This window comes from Macaca mulatta, chromosome 14 (genome assembly GCF_049350105.2).
Source record: "Macaca mulatta isolate MMU2019108-1 chromosome 14, T2T-MMU8v2.0, whole genome shotgun sequence".
Taxonomy (NCBI): domain Eukaryota; kingdom Metazoa; phylum Chordata; class Mammalia; order Primates; family Cercopithecidae; genus Macaca; species Macaca mulatta.
In genome coordinates, this window is record NC_133419.1 from 107,422,619 (window position 1) to 107,442,740 (window position 20,122).

General features: G+C 44.8%; 1 long non-coding RNA gene across 1 annotated transcript in view; it reads left to right on the forward strand.

Annotated features, from left to right (window-relative positions):
* LOC144334601 (uncharacterized) overlaps nucleotides 1–19,417 on the forward strand; it is a 374,306-nt gene extending 354,889 nt beyond the window's left edge. The window contains exon 3 of the long non-coding RNA XR_013404564.1: nucleotides 19,298–19,417. This is a non-coding gene — a long non-coding RNA (uncharacterized LOC144334601). The remainder of the gene's footprint in view (nucleotides 1–19,297) is intronic.
* Nucleotides 19,418–20,122: the final 705 nt, after the last annotated feature.

Sequence of the window (20,122 nt, forward strand, 5' to 3'; positions counted from 1 at the left end):
TCATTTTATTCCACAATTTCTTTATCCATTCACCTCAAGATGGACATTTGGTTTATTCCAGTTTGGGGCTATTTTTAAAAAGTTGTTATGAACATTCAGGTCCTTTTGTTTGAGCACATGAGCCTTCATTTCTTTTGGATAAATACCGAAGACTGGTATGGCTATATCATATGATAGTGATGGCAGCAACGGGCCATCCGGAGTGGCTGCTGTCATAAGCTGACTGCAGCAAGGAGGCCGCAGCAGGGAGGCATGGGCAGTGGCGGCAGCAGCTGCAGGTGCAGCAATGGTGGCTGTGGGTCCCCTGTGCCCCATCTGAAGCAGTGAATGCACTTTCCCTACCCACACGTGGCTGGACAGGACCTGCCCCCAGGCCTGGAGCTTCCATGGCTCTGGACCCTGGCCCCCCTCTATCGCTCCCCTCCTCCACGGCTTGTGCAGGAAGGATGGGGAGGAGGTGAAGCTGGGCCCAGCACGGTGCAGCACTTCACGGAGCTAGAGGGAGCCAGGGGCCGGCTGGCACATTCAGAAACAGAGGGACAGACAGAGATGGTGCCCAGTGAGGACTGGAGCCTCTGCCCCAGGCTGTGAGGAGGCCCAGCAGGAGCTGCCTGCATGCTCCACGGAGGGGGTGGGACCCCTGTCCTCCCAGGTGCAGGAACCCTGAGTCTCTGCACTCTCAGGGCCAGAAAGGCCCTCCTGCCCCTGCCGGCTAAGGGGTGTCTGCTTCTGCTTCCTGGACTCTCTGAACTCCTTGCATCACTCTGATCTTGAAGTGGGGTTGAAGCCAAGCCTGGTTACTGTCGCAGCCCAGAAGGTGTGTGCACACTTGAGGCAGCACTGGCATGCCAACCTCCTGCTGCCTCGGGCCCCTCTGGACTCTGGGCACTAGTGAGCAGGAGGGAAGCTGAGGCGGTCTGAGAGCGACTCAGTGCTGGCCTACAGGTGCCCCTTGGCACAAGCAGCATGAGTGCCATGGATGGAGGCAGGAGACAGACAGGCTCCTGGGCAGAAGGGAACAGGTCCTGGGTGAGGCTCCACCTTCAGGTCAGGGAGGGCCTGAAGACTGGGGGCCAGGCTGCCAGTCCCGCAGACTGAAGTGGGAACTTGTGGTGCCTTTTCTAGGCCCGCCCATGGACCAATCAGCCTGCACTTCCTCTTCTCTGAGACCCATAAAAACCCAGGGCTCAGCCAAAGCTGGATGATGGGACACCCAGCTGCAGAGAGGAGCGACTGTCTCTGCTGAGAACTGAACACTCCTCAGGATGACCAGCTGTGGAGAGGAGCTAAACACTTGTAGGGATGATCTGCCTGCAAAGAGGAGCTACCCTCTCTGCTTGGAGCCAAACACTCCACGGGACACCCTGGCTGTGGAAAGGGAGCTGCTCCCTGCAGGTCTCCTTTGAGCTGTTCTATCACTCAATAAGGCTCCTCTTCCTCTTGCTCATTTTTCAGTTGTCTGCGTACCTCATCTTCCTGGTCCCAGGACAAGAACTCAGACCCGTTGAATGGCAAGGCTAAAAGAGCTGTAAAAAACAGGGTGTGAAACATGCCCATTGTTCACCACTTTTCAGGAAAAGAGAAGAGCTGTGGCCCTGTGGGGAGCCCTGACCTGGGAGCTCCCTGAGCCCGGGCTGTAACTCCCTCTTTGGGGCCCTGAAGTTCCTGGCATCTCCAAGCTTCTGGATGCCACTGCATTCTCCAAGCTTTGGAGTACCACTACATTCTCCAAGCTTTGGGGTACCACTGCATTCTCCAAGCTTTGGGGTACCACTGCATTCTCCAAGCTTTTGGGTGCCACTGCATTCTCCAAACTCTGGGGTGCCACTGCATTCCCAGTGCTAGCCGTGGAAGCTGCTTGCTGTGTACCTGGTCCTGCCACAGCCTCACAGATAGCCAGTGTCTGGACTGGCACCTGGAGCTGCCCACCCTTCTGCCGCAGCCAGCATGTCTGACTGTGCGCAGTGGCCAGACCCCACACTCACTCACACACCCCTTGCCACTCCACGCCTGACTTGCCCTTGGCAGGCATAGGATCCAGGCTCTGGACAGGCATGAAATCCAGGCTGGTAGCATGAGCCAGGTGCACCCCGTCAGGCCAAGTGGGCAAAATGAGCCCAGTGGGCCTGAGCAAAATTTGGGCAAAGGTGCCACCAGTCACAGGATTCCGGCCTGAAAAGCAATACCCCAAGGATCCCATAACAATAGGTGTGTGTTTAATATTTTAAGAACATTTCAATTGTTTTCCAAAATGTTTGTACTATTTTACATTCACATCAGTGGTATAAAGAGCCCAAGCTCCTACACATCCTCACCAACTTTTGTAATGGTTACTTTTTTTTTTTTTTTTTGAGACGGAGTCTCGCTATGTCGCCCAGGGTGGAGTGCAGTGGCCGGATCTCAGCTCACTGCAAGCTCTGCCTCCCGGGTTTTTACGCCATTCTCCTGCCTCAGCCTCCCGAGTAGCCGGGACTACAGGCGCCCACCACCTCGCCCGGCTAGTTTTTTGTATTTTTTAGTAGAGACGGGGTTTCACCGTGTTAGCCAGGATGGTCTCGAACTCCTGACCTCGTGATCCGCCCGTCTCGGCCTCCCAAAGTGCTGGGATTACAGGCTTGAGCCACCGCGCCCGGCCTGTAATGGTTACTTTTTAATTTCAGTCGTTCTAATAGGCAAGTAATAGTATCTCATTATGGCTTTAATTTGCATTTCCTTAGTAACTAGTGATGTGGAGCATCTTTCCATGTGTCCGTTTGCTATCCATATGACATATTTGGTGAAATATCTGTTCAAATATTTTGTCCATTTTTATTGAGTTATTTGTATATCCAATTTTGAAAGTTCTCTCATATCAGTGATACAAGTTCTTTATCAGGTATATGATTTTCAAATATTTTCATTATTTCTGTCTCTTATATTTTCGTCTTCTTAACAGTATCCTTTGAAAAACAAGTTTTAAATTTTTACTAAATTTTACTTAATTTTTTTCTTTTATGGATAATTTTGGTGTTATTGAAAATATGAAATCTTTGCCTAAGGCCACAAAGACTTTCTCCCATAGCGGCTTCTAGAGGTTTTTAATTTGTGGCTTTATGTTTAGGACCATAGTCCATTTTAAAGTAGTTATTATACATTTTGGAAGGGATGGATCAAAGATCTTTTTTTATATGAATATACATTTAATTACCTTGTGACTACATTAAAAAATCAATTGATCATTTATATGAAGTTCTATTTTTAGGCTGTTTATTCTGTTCCATTTATTTATTTGTCTGTCTTGGTGCCAACACCTTACTTTGCTGATTACTGCAGCTTTATAATAAATCTTAGGCTGAGATACTGCAACTTCTTCAACTTGGTTTTTTTTCAAACTTGTTTTGGTTATTCTAGATCCTTTGTATTCACATTCCATATTTTAAGTTCTATGAATTTCAGAATCAGGTTGAAAAGTAGTTCTCCTTCAATTTATTGGAAGAGATTTTGTTGTTGTTTTGTTTTGTTTGTGTTTTCATTTTTGTTTTTGAGACAGTCTCACTCTGTCACCCAGGCTGGAGTGCAGTGACTTGATCTCAGCTCACTGCAACCTCCACCTCCCAGGTTCAAGCAATTCTCCTGCCTCAGTCTCCCAAGTAGTTGGGACTACAGGCGCACGCCTCCATGCCCGGCTAATCTTTTGTACTTTAGTAGAGACGGGGTTTCACCGTGTTGCCCAGGCCGCTCTCGAACTCCTGGGCTCAGGCAATCCTCCTGCCTCGGCCTCCAGAGTTCTAGGATTCGAGACGTGAGCCACTGCGCCCGGCCTGAAGAGTTTTTATAGCACTGGCGTTATTTCTTGCTGAGACAGCAAGGCTTTATTGTCCATTGTCACAGGGCAGCACTGAGTTCAGTGTAAAGTCCCCTGGTCACTGTGCTCTCCCTCCCCAAAGTGCATAGAGCCTCTATATCCGTGCCCCTTGTCTGCTGCGGGGAATGCGGGAGGGGCGGCACCACCGATTCAAGACTGTCTCTACTGCTCTCCTCAAAGCCTCCCTCAGCAATATAAAGTTAAAACCGGGTACTGTTATTGCTCACCTGATTTTTGGTTCTTGTGGTGAAAGGACACAAAGATAGATGTGTACCCGCCCCCCACCCGCTACACCCTTGTTCTGCTCTCTAATCTTTGCACGTACCAGAGGTTTCGTAAGTTCTGTAAGTACATGTTTCTCTTTCTGAGGCCAGGTCACAAGGAATGTTTAAGTAAGATAGCCAGGTCACAAGGTGTGTTTAAGCAAGATAGCCATAAACTGGTCGTGCAACCTGATGCAATATAATTAACTGCCTTTGTGTAAAACTGCTCTTCCGCCTCAAGGGTTGTACTGAAATATCAGAAATGGCGGGAACCAATCATAGTTTGCCAAATCGCTTTGTTCAAACTCCAGCCAATCATACCTCTAATTTGTATAATGATTCTATGCCTACTTTCCTTAGACTATATAACATTGTTCGGAGCTCAGTAGGGGAGCTCTCCTGCCCGTCTCGTTTCACGAGCAAGTGAGAGCTCCAGGTTCGAACCTGTAATAAAGATCCTTGCTGCTTAGCTTTGACTCTGGACTCTGGTGGTCTTCTTCGGGGAATAAACGGTCTGGGCATAACAAATGGGGGCTCGTCCGGGATTTCCCCCAAGCCCACCAGACCCCCAAGTCAACGGATCTTAATCTGTAGGTAAGCCGGCTTTGTCACTGTCTCTGTCTTTGTCTCTGTCTGTCTCCCTGAAATTTCGCGAAATCCGTAATCTGTAATCTGTATTGGTCTGTTCTGTAAGTGGCACGGTCTTGGCGGACACGCTAGAAGACAGCCACTCGGGACTGGTGGGAGACGTTCCCCAGTGCCCATCTGGGGGCCTCCATCCTTGGTTGCCCCGTCTGACTCAGGTCGGAAGTCCGACACGCGCTCGCGAATGCTCATCGTTATTACTGTCTGTCCGTTATTGTTAAGTGTAAGCCCAAAACGAAACATAAAACCTTTTCTTCCCCCTCCAGGACCGGACCTGTCGGATACTCCCCTCTGCTTCACACTCATTTTCGTCCCCCCTTCTCTTTGTAGGAGCAGTCCAAAGATGGGCAACAACCAGAGCACGCCACTCTCACTCCTTGTTACCAATTTTAAGGATGTGAAGGCTCGGGGGCGTAACTTAAGCGTAGAACTAAAGAAGGGAAAGCTAGTTACTTTCTGCCATTCGGAGTGGCCCTCTTTCGGCGTAGGGTGGCCCTCTGAAGGAACTTTCTGTCTCTCTATTATTACTAAGGTAAAAACTAAGATTTTCCTGCCAGGGCAGTCAGGACATCCTGATCAAATTCCTTATATTCTAGTGTGGCAGGATCTTGTGGAAAACCCACCACCCTGGATAACTCCATTCATCCTTGAGCCCTGCAAAGTCCTAGTAACGCGACCTACAAGACAAAAGACTCCCTCTGCTCCCTCGGCCCCTGTGCTGCCGGACAGCCAGGACCCCCTAACGTTAGAACCCACATTTCCCCCACCATATCAGCACCTTATCCCGCAGGACCCAGTCCCCCAGGGTGGTGCTTCCGTAGAGGGAAACCGAGAAGCGGAAGCAGCCGAGAGTGAAAGTAACCTGGGGGGGCCGGCTGGCCGAACACGAGGCCGCGTACAGCGGGACCAAGCTTCCCGACTCCCTGACTCCACTGTAGCCCTGCCTCTCAGAGAAATAGGATCGCTCGATGATACCGGACTCTCCCGTCTCATGTATTGGCCTTTTTCCACCAGTGATTTATACAATTGGAAGTCCCAAAATGCTCGGTTCTCAGATAATCCCAAAGATCTAACCTCGTTGTTAGACAGTGTCATGTTTACTCACCAGCCGACCTGGGATGACTGTCAACAGCTCCTCCGAATCCTGTTCACAACGGAGGAGCGGGAAAGAATCCAAGTTGAGGCCAGAAAACTGGTTCCAGGAGATGACGGCCAGCCAACTGCAAATCCTGACCTCATTAATGCGGCTTTCCCTTTGACCCGGCCCAGATGGGACTACAACACGGCAGAAGGTAGGGGACGACTACTCATTTATCGCCAGACTCTAATGGCGGGTCTCCGGGCTGCAGCTCGCAAGCCCACCAATTTGGCTAAAGTATATTCTGTGTTACAAGGTAAGACAGAAAGCCCCGCTGTGTATTTAGAGAGATTAATGGAAGCCTTCAGACAGTTTACCCCTATGGACCCGGAAGCACCGGAAAATCAGGCAGCGGTAGTAATGTCCTTTGTAAACCAGGCAACACCAGATATTAAAAGAAAACTCCAGAAATTAGAAGGTTTAGAGGGAAAGCAGATTCAGGACCTCCTTCAGATGGCCCAGCGAGTTTATAATAATAGGGATACTCCAGAAGAAAAACAGTTCAAGGCAACCAAAGAAATGACCAAAGTCTTAGTAGCAGCTTTCCCCCAGGCAGGAAATGGCCAAAACAGAAAGCAGAAAAAGCAAGGCCCTAGGCAAGGATTAGAAAAAGATCAGTGTGCTTATTGCAAGGAACGTGGCCACTGGATTAAAGACTGCCCAAAGAAACGGAGACCAGCTAACCCTACCTCCGTGCTCGTTACCCAGGACTCTGACTAGGGAGGACGGGGTTCGGACCCCCTCCCCGAACCCAGGGTAACTTTGCAAGTGGAGGGGTCCCCAGTTCGCTTCTTGGTCGATACTGGGGCGGAACGCTCAGTCCTAACCAAACCAATTGGAAAAATGTCTAAGAAAACATCCTGGGTGCACGGGGCCACAGGCATCAAAAAATACCCCTGGACAACCCAGAGGACTGTAGACTTAGGAACGGGAAAAGTCTCCCATTCCTTCCTAGTCATCCCAGAGAGCCCCTGCCCTCTACTAGGGAGGGACTTGCTGACAAAGATGGGGGCCCAAATCCACTTTGAGCCAGAAGGGCCCAAGATAACTGATTCCCAAAACAGGCCAATATCTATCCTGACTGTCACCTTAGAAGATGAGTACCGACTCCATCAAGAGCAAAAGCCCCCCGATCAGGGAATTGACTCTTGGCTCCAGCGTTTCCCTGAAGCGTGGGCAGAAACTGGGGGCTTAGGGCTAGCTAAACATCGACCTGCCATATTTGTGGAAGTTAAGCCAGGGACGGACCCCGTTCGGGTTCGGCAATATCCTATGCCCCTGGAGGCAAGAGAAGGAATTACGCCCCATATCCGCCGACTCCTAGACCAGGGAGTCCTACGGGCTTGCCACTCATCCTGGAATACTCCACTGTTACCTGTTCGTAAACCCAACAGTACGGACTACAGGCCAGTACAGGATTTAAGAAAAGTTAATAAAAGGGTCATGGACATACATCCCACTGTGCCCAATCCATACACCCTTCTGAGTGCCTTACATCCCAAAAAACAGTGGTATACCGTTCTTGATCTAAAAGATGCTTTCTTCAGCCTTCCTCTGGCTCCCAAAAGTCAAGAACTCTTTGCATTTCAATGGACGGATCCTGAGAGGGGCATCAACGGTCAGCTAACATGGACCAGACTGCCACAAGGGTTCAAGAACTCGCCAACTCTGTTCGATGAAGCCCTTCATGAAGATCTGGGTGAGTACCGGCGGCGACACCCTGAAATAACTCTTTTGCAATATGTTGATGATCTCTTAATAGCGGCCAGGTCCCCGGAAACTTGTGTTCGAAGGACTGAGGACCTCCTGAAGACTCTGGGGGAGCTAGGCTACCGAGCCTCAGCAACAAAGGCTCAGATCTGCAAGTCGGAGGTAACTTATCTGGGGTACCTATTAAAAGGGGGGCAACGCTGGCTAACCAAAGCCCGAAAGGAAACAGTCCTACGCATCCCTAGACCCCAGTCAACACGGCAAGTGAGAGAATTCCTGGGGTCGGCAGGGTTCTGTAGGTTATGGATACCCGGATTTGCTGAGTTAGCCAAGCCCCTATACCAGGCAACAAAGGAACGGCAGCCCTTCAATTGGACGGAAGAGGCTGAGCTGGCCTTTCAGCAAATCAAAACTGCCTTGTTATCAGCCCCCGCGCTGGGGCTCCCTGATGTCTCCAAACCCTTCCACTTATACGTGGATGAAAGTAAGGGTGTTGCAAAAGCCGTGTTAACACAGTACCTAGGCCCCTGGCAGAGGCCAGTTGCCTATTTGTCAAAAAAATTAGATTCAGTGGCTGCTGGCTGGCCACCCTGCCTCCAGATAATCGCGGCGACCGCCCTAATGGTCCGAGACGCTGATAAACTTATCATGGGGCAAGAGTTGCGCGTTATAACCCCGCATGCCATTGAAGGCGTCCTCTGGCAGCCGCCGGACCGATGGATGAGTAACGCCCGGCTCACCCACTATCAAGGACTGCTGTTAAACCCCCTCAGAATAACTTTTCTGCCCCCAACCTCTTTAAACCCTGCTTCACTGCTGCCAAATCCAGACTTGGATGCCCCATCCCATGAGTGCACTGAGATACTGGCTCAGGTGCATGGGGTGCGGGAGGACCTGCAAGATCGTCCGCTCCCCGACACAGAACTCACCTGGTTCACTGATGGCAGCAGCTATGTCCACCAAGGCCAGCGGTATGCAGGAGCGGCTGTAACGTCAGAGACTGAGGTAATCTGGGCGGAACCCTTGCCTCCAGGGACATCGGCCCAAAGAGCCGAACTGATAGCCCTTACACAGGCCCTCACCCTAGGGGCAGAGAAAAAACTAACAGTATACACGGATAGCCGCTATGCTTTCGCTACTGCGCACATACATGGGGCCATCTACAGAGAAAGGGGACTATTAACAGCCGAAGGCAAAGAAATAAAAAACAAGCAAGAGATCCTAGCTCTATTAACTGCTTTGTGGAAACCAAAGAAATTGGCTATTGTACATTGCCCTGGGCATCAGAAACCAACTACGCCAATTGCTCGAGGCAACTTCTTAGCCGACCAAACCGCAAGGAGCATAGCAAAAGCTCCCAGTCAGCTCCTCGCGCTCCAGCTCCCCGATCCTGGCCCGCGAAATCTGCCATGTTTTCCCGACTATACCGAACAGGATCGCGAATGGATGAACACGCTTCCCCTAAAACAGGTTAAAAATGGGTGGTGGACTGATATAAATGACCAAACCATCCTACCAGAAAAATTAGGACGGCAGGTGTTGGAACACATTCACCGGACAACCCACCTGGGTGCCCGGCGAATGATGGACTTAATCAGGCACGCCAAGTTTAGAATCAGGCGCATAGCTGAACTGGCCAGCGATGTCACAACAAATTGCAAAGCCTGCCAACTAAACAATGCTTGCCCCCAAACCCAGACCACCACAGGAATTAGGTGTAGAGGAACTAGGCCTGGTATCTATTGGGAAATAGACTTTACTGAGATAAAGCCTGGAAAATATGGGTATCAGTACTTACTTGTCTTTGTAGATACTTTTTCAGGATGGACAGAAGCGTTCCCAACTAAGAGAGAAACTGCTCAGGTTGTAGCAAAGAAAATTTTGGAAGAAATCCTCCCCAGGTATGGCTTTCCCGTCCAAATAGGGTCAGACAATGGATCAGCCTTCGTTGCTAAGGTAAGTCAGGATTTGGCTTCCATTCTGGGGGCAAATTGGAAATTACATTGTGCTTATAGGCCCCAAAGCTCAGGACAGGTAGAAAGGATGAATCGGACTCTGAAGGAGACCTTAACTAAATTGACCATGGAGACTGGCGCTAATTGGGTAGTACTTCTCCCCTACGCTCTGTTCCGGGCCCGAAATACCCCTTACAGACTAGGCCTCACACCATATGAAATCATGTATGGCAGACCCCCACCCCTGGTCCCCAGTCTAAAAGATGACTTACTCAAACCTGAAACTGAAAATGTCTCTGAGCTCCTGTTCTCCTTACAAGCCTTACAGAAAATTCACCAGGAAATTTGGCCCAGACTACGAGAACTGTACGAGGCAGGACCTCCGCCGACGCCTCATCCGTTCCAGCCGGGAGACTGGGTCCTAGTCAAGCGCCACCAGCAAGAAACTCTTCAACCCAGGTGGAAAGGACCACTGCAAGTACTCCTGACTACTCCCACCACTCTCAAAGTAGAAGGCATCGCTTCGTGGATCCACTACACACACGTCAAACCAGTGGACCCAACATCCGACCTTCTCGAGCCGTCTGGAGCACCGGTTACATGGACTGTAGACAAAGCTAAGAACAATCCCTTAAAGCTAACCCTGCGCCGTCATCCCCATAGCCGTAACCATGTCTAGCTTACCTATGCTTTTATGCCTTATGCATCTGACTCTCCTCACTGCTGCGCCGTCTAATCCCTATGTCTGGAGGTTCTGGCTCTATGAGAACAAAACTCACCCCGGGGAAACCCCCCAAGCGGGTAAACTGCTAGCTAGCGCAGACTGCCCCCCCCTCAGGGTATAATACTATAGTTTACCTCAATTTCACTAGGTTCCAGATTGCCCAACCAGCAATACCCATGATCTGTTTTGAATATGATCAAACTGAATATAATTGTAAAAATTATTGGTGGCACCAGAGTGCAGGTTGCCCATATAGCTACTGTAAGACGCACTCTGTCCGATACTGGAGAGAACGACAAGGGTGGTATTTTTACAAAACTGAGTCTCCCGTCACTTACACTTGAATAATTAGAGACCCATGGGACTCTCGGTGGACAACCCCACAACATGGGGGAGTATATTACTCATCAACTAGTACCTGGCCCAGTAGCCATTTATATCTGTGGAGAAGTCTAGTCCAGATTCAACCCTTAATCCACACACAAATCCACAGGCAAGAAACCAAGCTATCACAAGACTTGCAGCCCTTCTCCTGGCTAACTCTATTACGGGAAGGGCTAGCATTCGCCAACCTCACTGGTTTAGGCGACCTGTCCTCTTGCTTTATGTGTGCAACCCTAGGAAGACCACCATTAACGGCTGTTCCTCTATCCTCCCCTCCCACAAACTATACAGGTTTTAACTCATCGATAGTCACGATACCCGATGTAGCCCTGTACTGTGACCCATACCAAGAGAAATACCCCTATTGTTATTCGGCATTTAGCAACAGCCTCTGCAACCAATCGGCTACATACCCTAATAGTCCCATATATGCTCCCCCTGGTGTGTTCTTCTGGTGTAATATGACTCTGTTAAAAACTCTGTCCAAAAGCATCTCTGACGGACAGTTGTGTATCCCTGTTACCCTAGTTCCCCGACTGACACTGCTAACCCCGGCAGAGTTCATAGGCTGGGCAGGGACCGCCCCAACTAAAACTGTGCGACATAGACGAGCAGTTTTTCTACCACTAATTGCCGGAATATCCTTAACCACCTCTGTCGTCGCAGCGGGGTTAGCAGGAGGGGCCCTACAACACTCCATGATAGAAAACGACAAGCTGTTACAACAATTCTCTGTTGCTATGGAAGACTCCGCCTATTCCCTAGCCTCCCTTCAGCGGCAGCTCACCTCCCTAGCACAGGTCACCCTTCAAAACCGCAGAGCCTTAGACTTACTCACAGCTGAGAAAGGAGGTACCTGTATGTTCCTCAAAGAAGAATGCTGTTTCTATATAAATGAGTCAGGGTTAGTTGAGGAAAGAGTCCAACGCCTACATGAACTAAGCTTAGAAATGAAAAAGCAACAATTCACTACAGCCGCTAACAATTAGTGGAGCTCTTCAATGTTTTCCCTTCTGGCACCCCTTTTAGGCCCCCTAATGTCTTTACTACTTCTATTCACTATAGGCCCCTGTGTGGTAAATAAAATTTTACAATTTGTCAGAGAAAGGTTTGATACCATCCAACTAATGGTCCTCCGTAGCCATCACCAGCCTCTCCTGCACCCAGAAAGTGAGGCTATATTATAAGACTCTGGAAATCCAAGATTGGACATCCAGTTACTTATGAGAAGGGAGAAATGAAAGGACACAAAGATAGATGTGTACCCGCCCCCCACCCGCTACACCCTTGTTCTGCTCTCTAATCTTTGCACGTACCAGAGGTTTCGTAAGTTCTGTAAGTACATGTTTCTCTTTCTGAGGCCAGGTCACAAGGAATGTTTAAGTAAGATAGCCAGGTCACAAGGTGTGTTTAAGCAAGATAGCCATAAACTGGTCGTGCAATCTGATGCAATATAATTAACTGCCTTTGTGTAAAACTGCTCTTCCGCCTCAAGGGTTGTACTGAAATATCAGAAATGGCGGGAACCAATCATAGTTTGCCAAATCGCTTTGTTCAAACTCCAGCCAATCATACCTCTAATTTGTATAATGATTCTATGCCTACTTTCCTTAGACTATATAACATTGTTCGGAGCTCAGTAGGGGAGCTCTCCTGCCCGTCTCGTTTCACGAGCAAGTGAGAGCTCCAGGTTCGAACCTGTAATAAAGATCCTTGCTGCTTAGCTTTGACTCTGGACTCTGGTGGTCTTCTTCGGGGAATAAACGGTCTGGGCATAACAGTGGTGGTGTTTTTTGTGTGCAGATAGTTGTTAAAATTTGGTGTTCCAGCAAAGGTGGGGGAGGGACAAACAGTGTAAGCTTCCATTCCGCCATCTTGCCCCCAGAAGAAATTTTCATTTAGTAGAAAATTCTAAGTTGACATTTTAAAATTTTCTTTATCCCAAAAATGTGTATTACTGCCTTCTAGCTTGCACTGTTTCTAATAAGAAATCTGCTGTCATTCCTTTTTTCCTCTATTTGTAGCAGGTCCTGTTTTCTCTGGGGTCTTTTAAAATTTCTTATCACTGGTTTTAAGCAATTTTATAATGATGTGACTTGATGTCGTTTTGTTTCTTAAGTTTGAGGTTTGTTGTGCTTCATGGATCTGTGGGTTTAAAGTTGTATTCAAATTTGAAAATTTGTCTGCTTTATTTAAATACTTCAAATAACTTTATGTTTCCTCTCACTCCCTTTGATAAATGTAACTATATATATATTGGGCTGCTTTAAGTTGTCCCATAACTCACTAATTCCCTTTTCATTTTTCTTCAGTCATTTTTTTCTTTGTGTTTTACTAGGGATATTTTCTATTGCTGTGCCATTAAATCTTCTAGTTGTTTCTTCCACAATGTCCAATCTACCATTAATTTCATTCAATGTATTTGTCATCATAGACATAACAGTTTTTCTCTCTAGAAGTTTGATTTACATCTTTTAAAAATATATTTTCTACATCTAGTAAACATGCTCAATCTTTCCTCTCACTTCTTGTACACATGAAATGTTTAATCGTCCTTTTCAATGGACGTCCTTTTCATTCAGGCAATTTTTTTTTTCCTGGCCTTGGATAGTTTCCTCTCAGGGTTGTACTTTGAAGTTCTCAGCTGAATACATTAGGAGGGCCTTGTGCCTGTCTCTCTTTGCAAGCTTCTCATCTCTAGCACTCTGCTCTGTGAGTTAGTTGCCTTGCCTTATTCAGACTCCTAGCTCTGTCTCCTCAGCTGTGGTAGTCTGCCTTCATTCACCCTCCCTGCAGTCAGGCCTTAAAACTATTTTGAGACATTAATCTGGGTAAATTATAGGATTCATCACATTTGTTTTGCCTCTCCCATGGAAAACTGTCTCTTGTTGCCTGATGTCCAAAGTCTTGAAAGCCGTTGTTTCATATAGTTTGTTCAGTTCATTTAGTTATTTCATCTGGGAGCGTGAGGCCAGTCTGGGTACTCCATCTTGGCCAGAAGCAAATCAATCATTTTGGAATTTGATTTTTGTATTTCCTTAGATTCAGTTTCTTTTAAGCCAGCTAATGAATAGACCATTTTTCTCCTCTGCCATCTGCCTTAAGTAATAGTATTTTAGAGAGGAATGCTTGCCTCCCCAAAGATACGGTCCCCATTTATTATATATTAAAGGTGGAGAAGAACGTGAATGTTACTTAGTTACATTTTAAATTCAATGTAATTCAAAAGACTGAATCTGTGTTTTAAATTATATAATTCCAGTAACTAAAATGAGAGAGAAAAAAAGATTAATTGGAAATGTTCCTTTATAGAAGGTACTTCCAAATTCGTATGGAAAATACAAAATCACATATAAAGGCACATAAATAAGACAGGATACATCATTATAAAATTATAAAGGTTGTACTAAAAAGTTTCTTAAGAAGGACAAATATCTTCTTGGAGGAAAAATTAAGAAAACCATTTCAAAAGCATCCACAAATTTTTATCACCACATCTATTAACCTGCCTCTTTCTATATCCAGATATTCTGGCTTCTTTTGTATTACTGTTAATCATCTTTCAGTGACCTAAGAAAACCCCCAAACTTCCCTATTTGCATTCTCCTTCTTCCTGTTCATCAACATTGACCCAGACAGTCTCCTTTAAATCTCCTGCATCAAGATTTTTATTTTCTTTGTTTTATTCTTCCTGTATCTTTTTCATCAGCTTACAGGCTTGCTTTTATTACCCCCATCTTAACAAAAAAGAAAACCTCTTGACAGTAACTTCTTGTTTATGTACCAGTGCATTTCTCACCTTCCTCATGAGGCCAAACTCATTACTTTCCCCAATGTCTCTCCAAGATGCTCTCTGGAGTTTTACTCTAATCTGGCTCTTAACCTCTACAGCTTTACCCAAACTGATATTATCAAGATTACAAACATCTCCGTTTTGCTAAATCTAGGTTTTTAATCCTCATCTTTCATGAACTAACAACAGTATTTCACACACTTGATTACTGATTTCTTCAAGAAAAACAAAAGCAAACAAAAATGTCTTTTTCTGAACAGAGACTACCCCACAGGCTTTTTCTTATCATTTTGGTTTTTTTTTTTTTTGTCTTCATTACCAGTTTTTCCACACCTCTGAAGCTTTTAATGTTAGAAGACTTGGTCTTTGGATCATTATTCTTCTCTTGCTATACTCTTTTTCTCAATTATCTCATTCTTTATCATAATAATATAATAGTTCACTGCTAACATTTCTTTTAAGTGCAGCACATTCACTTGACTTCTTGTACTATCTCTTCTGTAGCACCCATAGTATATTTTATAATATAAATCATGAGGAGACATATAAAAATAATAAGACATTAAAGTTTAGCCTCCCTTTATATTTGTTACATGGAATTATATATATCAATTTCATCTATCTGTGTACATAAAAAGAGCCTGTGTCTGAACTGGTAATTCTTCCAGTTAGATGTTCATTCCTGGCTTTCAGCTGTTTTCTATTTGTTTTTCAGTAATGAAGACAACAATTAGAATCAGTGCAAACTGCTTCCAGGACCTACTGCTTCTATAACTTTTCAAGAGCTACAACTTATTTTATTTGTGTGAGGCCCAGATATAGCATATTGCTTGCCTTCTTTTCCTGTTTCTTTCTGTTTCTATTTTGCTTTATTTAAAATGTTAGCTTAAAATACATCTTTATTATTAACATACATTTCCAAATTTCTCTCTTCCTACATGATTTCTTCCTGCATTTAACTTTGCCATACTGTTAAGAAGGTGACAGCATAAATCACTTATGAAATAAGCCTTCCACAATGATGACATCCACTATGGTATTTTTAAGTAGAATTTGTAAGTCTGATGGCAAATTTAAAACCTTGGCATCATAAGTGGGTTCTTTTTCCTTGGTTTTGCCAGCAATAACAGCTTAACTTTTCAGATCACATTCTATTACCAATAAAAATATTAACCCAAACTAAACCTAAGAAAAGTATATCGTAATGAGCCAGTATTCACTTAGCATTCTAGAAGACAGAAATAAATAATAAACTAGTCAAATAAATAAATTTATAGAACGCTGCATTGTAATGTGTGATAAGGAAAAATTAAAGCAAAGGAAACATGGATTATTTTGAGGATGGAGGCGGTTTGAGTTAGTAAAGTCAGGGATGGCCTTAGGTGATGTAAATAGCCTAGAGAAGGCAAGAGAGAAAGCCATGTAGTGATCTGTGGAAGCAATGAACACTCAGAAGGAATAGTAAGTCTGAAGGTGCTTAATTGGCATATTTAGAGGACAGCAGGGGATTTACTTGGTTGGAGATGAGTAACTTAGAGCAGGGGTTCCCAACCCCCAGGCTTCAGACCAGTACCAGTCCATGACCTGTTAGGAACAGGGCCACACAGCAGGAGGTGAGTGGCAAGCCAGCAAGAATTACCGCCTGAGCTCAGCCTCCTATCAGATCAGCTGCAGCATTAGATTCTCTTAGGAGCGCAAACCCTATAGTGAACTGTGCGTGTGAGGGATCTAGGTTGTGTGCTCCTTATGAGAATCTAACGGTAAATATAATGTACTTGAATCATCCTGAAACGATCCCCCCAACCCTCTATCCATGGAAAAATTGTCTTCCACGAAACCCGTCCTCAGTGCCAAAAAGTCTGGGGACTACTGAATTAGCAAATAGTAGAAGATGAGAGCACAGAAGGAAATGGGTTGAGGGAAGAAGTAGATTGTGTAAGCCTTTCAGTCCTTACTAAGAATTTAGGCTTTTTCTAACAGTCAGTTTGAAATCTGTTGGGAGGGTTGGAGCGAAGGAGAGGTGTAATCTGCTTTAGGTTTGAACAAGATCTTTGGATGTTATATTGAGAAGAGACTATGGGTGGCAGATGATAAGACAAAGGAAACCAGTCACGATGCTATTGCAATATCGCAGTGAGATACCGTGATGGTTTGAACAAAAAAGTTAGTGGTGGTGTTGGTGAGGAATGATTATGGATATGCTGATACATTTGTTATGGCGCATTAGAGAAAGGGAGGATCAAGGATGACTCTTGAATGACTAGAAGAATGGAGTTGTCGTTTGCTGAGATAGAAAAAGAAATCGCACATATACACCATGGAATACTATGCAGCCATCAAAAAGGATGAGTTTGCGTCCTTTGTAGGGACATGGATGCAGCTGGAAACCATCATTCTTAGCAAACTATCACAAGAACAGAAAACCAAACACTGCATGTTCTCACTCATAGGTGGGAACTGAACAATGAGATCACTTGGACTCAGGAAGGGGAACATCACACACAGGGGCCTATCATGGGGAGGGGGGAGGGGGGAGGGATTGCATTGGGAGTTATACCTGATGTAAATGATGAGTTGATGGGTGCAGCACACCAACATGACACAAGTATACATATGTAACAAACCTTCACGTTATGCACATGTACCCTACAACTTAAAGTACAATAATAATAAATAAATTAAAAAAAAAAAAAAAGAAAAAGAAATCAATTTTTGGTCATGCAAATTTGATCTTGGGTAGACCGATGGTTACATGAGTCTGCAGTTAATGTGAGCAATGTAAACTTGAGAATAACCATTGTATAGTTTGCATCTAGAGCCATGATTCTGGATTAGGTCCCCAAGAAAATGGGCGTAAGTTGGAAAGAAAAGAGGTCTAAGCACTAAGCCCTGGCATATTCTTACGATAACAAGATGTTGAAATAGAAGGAACCAATTAAAGAGACTAAAAAAGAAAAGCTGGAGGATAGAAGAAAAACCAGCAGTATGTTTCAGAAAGAGGGAACAGATAATAACCAACTGTCTCAAACACTACATCAAGATCAAGTCCAAAGAATATTTACAAGAGAATTTACTCTTGCATTTGGCACTATAGAATTCATCAGCGACCTTGATGAGAGAAGTTTTATGACATTTTATAAGAGATGAGAATGGATTTAGAATAGAACAAGAGTAGGAAGGTTGGGGAAAGAATAGACAACTTTTTCAAGAGATTTTTCTGTAGAGAGATGGGAAGAAATGGAGCAGTAGATGAAAGAAGTGATGGCAAAAGAGGATTTTTCTTTTTAAAAAAAGATAAAAGTAATAGCTTGTTTCTTGACTTACAAGAAAGATCCAGTAGTGATGGACAAAAATAATGCTGTACTAACAAGAGAGTATTTGCTAGGGCAGTGTCTTTGAGTAGAAGAAAGAAGAGCGATTTAGTGCTGAAGTGTAGGGTTATAGGATCACCAATGTTACATCCATAGAAAAAGAAGGAGTGCCAGATTCTTGGGCAACAATATAGGCAGGGGTAAAAATGTGGTGGTGGAAATGTCTGGAAGTTCTCTCTTGACTATTTTTACTATTTTTGTAGTAAAATTGGAGGGAAGGTCATCAGCTGAGCATGGAAATTGGGAAAAATGTTGGCATTTGAGAGAAAAGAGTATTAAATAGCTATCTAAGACAGAGGGAGAACAAATGAACTAGAAAAATATAGTGGGAATTTATCAAATAGGTTGTTATTTGGATTCGACTTTTGGCTTAGAAAAGTGAATGCACCAAAATGAGAAAGGGGCAAGGAAGTGGAGAATGTAAAGAAGGTGTGATTATGATGACTGGCCATGATATTAGATCAAAGTCTGGAGGGAAAAGAAGACTTGAGGGGGTAAGGGACAGTGAAATATTGATAAGACAAATTGATTTTATGTTACCCAATTGTTTGAATAATTGTTGGAATTAGAGAGCTAGAGGAAATGAGCTAGACAGGAAGTGGAGTTAAAAAATATGGTGCTTGAAATTCAGCCAACAGAGAGGTTTTAATTATTGTTAGTTACATAGTAATAGGATGTGCCCATGGGTGGGAGTGGCTGAATTGGGGTGAAGGAAAATGTTATTGGAAGAAAAGTGGTCAAGAAGCTGCAATTATAATAATATGAATGGTGAATAGATATCAGTAGGAATTCTATAAATTGCCTCTTCTCTTCCACAGTGCTTTAAATGTATATGTCCCCACAAAATTCATATGCTGGAACTTAAGGGTCAATGCAATCGTATTAAGAGGTAAGGCCTTTAGGGGGTGATTAAGTCATGAGAGTAGGACCCTCGTACATGGGATTAGTGCCTGATATCATTTGGATGTGTGTCTCCTCCAAATCTCATACTGAAATGTAATCCCCAGTGTTGGAGGTGGGGCCTGGTGAGAGGTGATTGGATGGATCATGGGGCAGATTCCTCATGAATGGCTTAGTATCATTCCCTTGGTGATGAGTGAGTTCATGCAAGATCTAGTTATTTAAAAGTGTGTGGTACCTCCCCACTCTCTCTCTCCCATTCTCACCATGTGATATGCCTGCTCCCATAATGCCTTCTGCCACGATTGTAAGCTACCTGAGGCCCTCACCAGAAATTGAGCTGATGTTGGTGCCATGCTTGTAGAGTCTGCAGAACCTTGAGCCAATGACACTTTTCTTTATAAATTACCTAGCCTCAGGTATGTCTTTATAGCAACATAAGAATGGCCTAACAGAACCCCTTATAAAACAGTGTGAGGAAACTAACTTGCCCATTTCCCCTCCCATCCTTCTCCCATATGAAGATATGGCATTTGTCTCATTTTCCCTTTTTATCTCTTTTGCTTTTAGATCTCTTCTGCCATGTGAGGACTCAGCAAGAAGCCACACCTGACACCAAACATTGGTGCCTTGATCTTGGACTTCCCAGCCTCCAAAGCTGTGAGAAATAAATTTCTGTTGTTTATAAAATACTCTTTATTCGTATTTATATGTCACCACATGAAGCCCAGGCTTCCCCAGTCATCCCTACTCCTTCAGACTGTAATTTCCATATAGCTCTGTACTTTTATTTTTCTGACACCATCTTCCACATTTACCCATCTTCTGAATCTTTACTGTACTCCCTCTGTAACTTAAAGCTGTCTCTCCTCTGAGGATTATTCCCACATTGGCTTTCTCTCCCATACCTCTCTTACCCTTAAACCTGGAGGTGAAGATTCCTCATTGCTTCATCCACATCATTTTCTTGCATTTTCTTACATCATTCCAGCTTTGACTCTCGTGTCATTAAATAATACCATTGACACACCTTCCTTGTTTTAGCAATATTCTGCCCCTACATAAATCTCCCTTATTCCTTGAAGATTGTGGCTACATGCCCCCTTCCAATCACATTGTCAAACTCTATTCCTGTGAAAATTCCTGATAACTTATATATCTAATATGGCCAGTATTATATTAGATTGTCATTGGTGATAGAGGTGATAGAGGTGCTCTATACCTAGAAAGTCATCAAAGAGACTAGATACCATCTTAAGACATATTTTACACAAAAAATATATGGGTTGGTAGACTGAGAAAAAGAAAGATCAAGAATTTCAAAAATAATGTCTATTAAAGATATATGGCAATCGTTCTCAACTGGGGACAATTTTGCCCCCAGGAGACATTTGG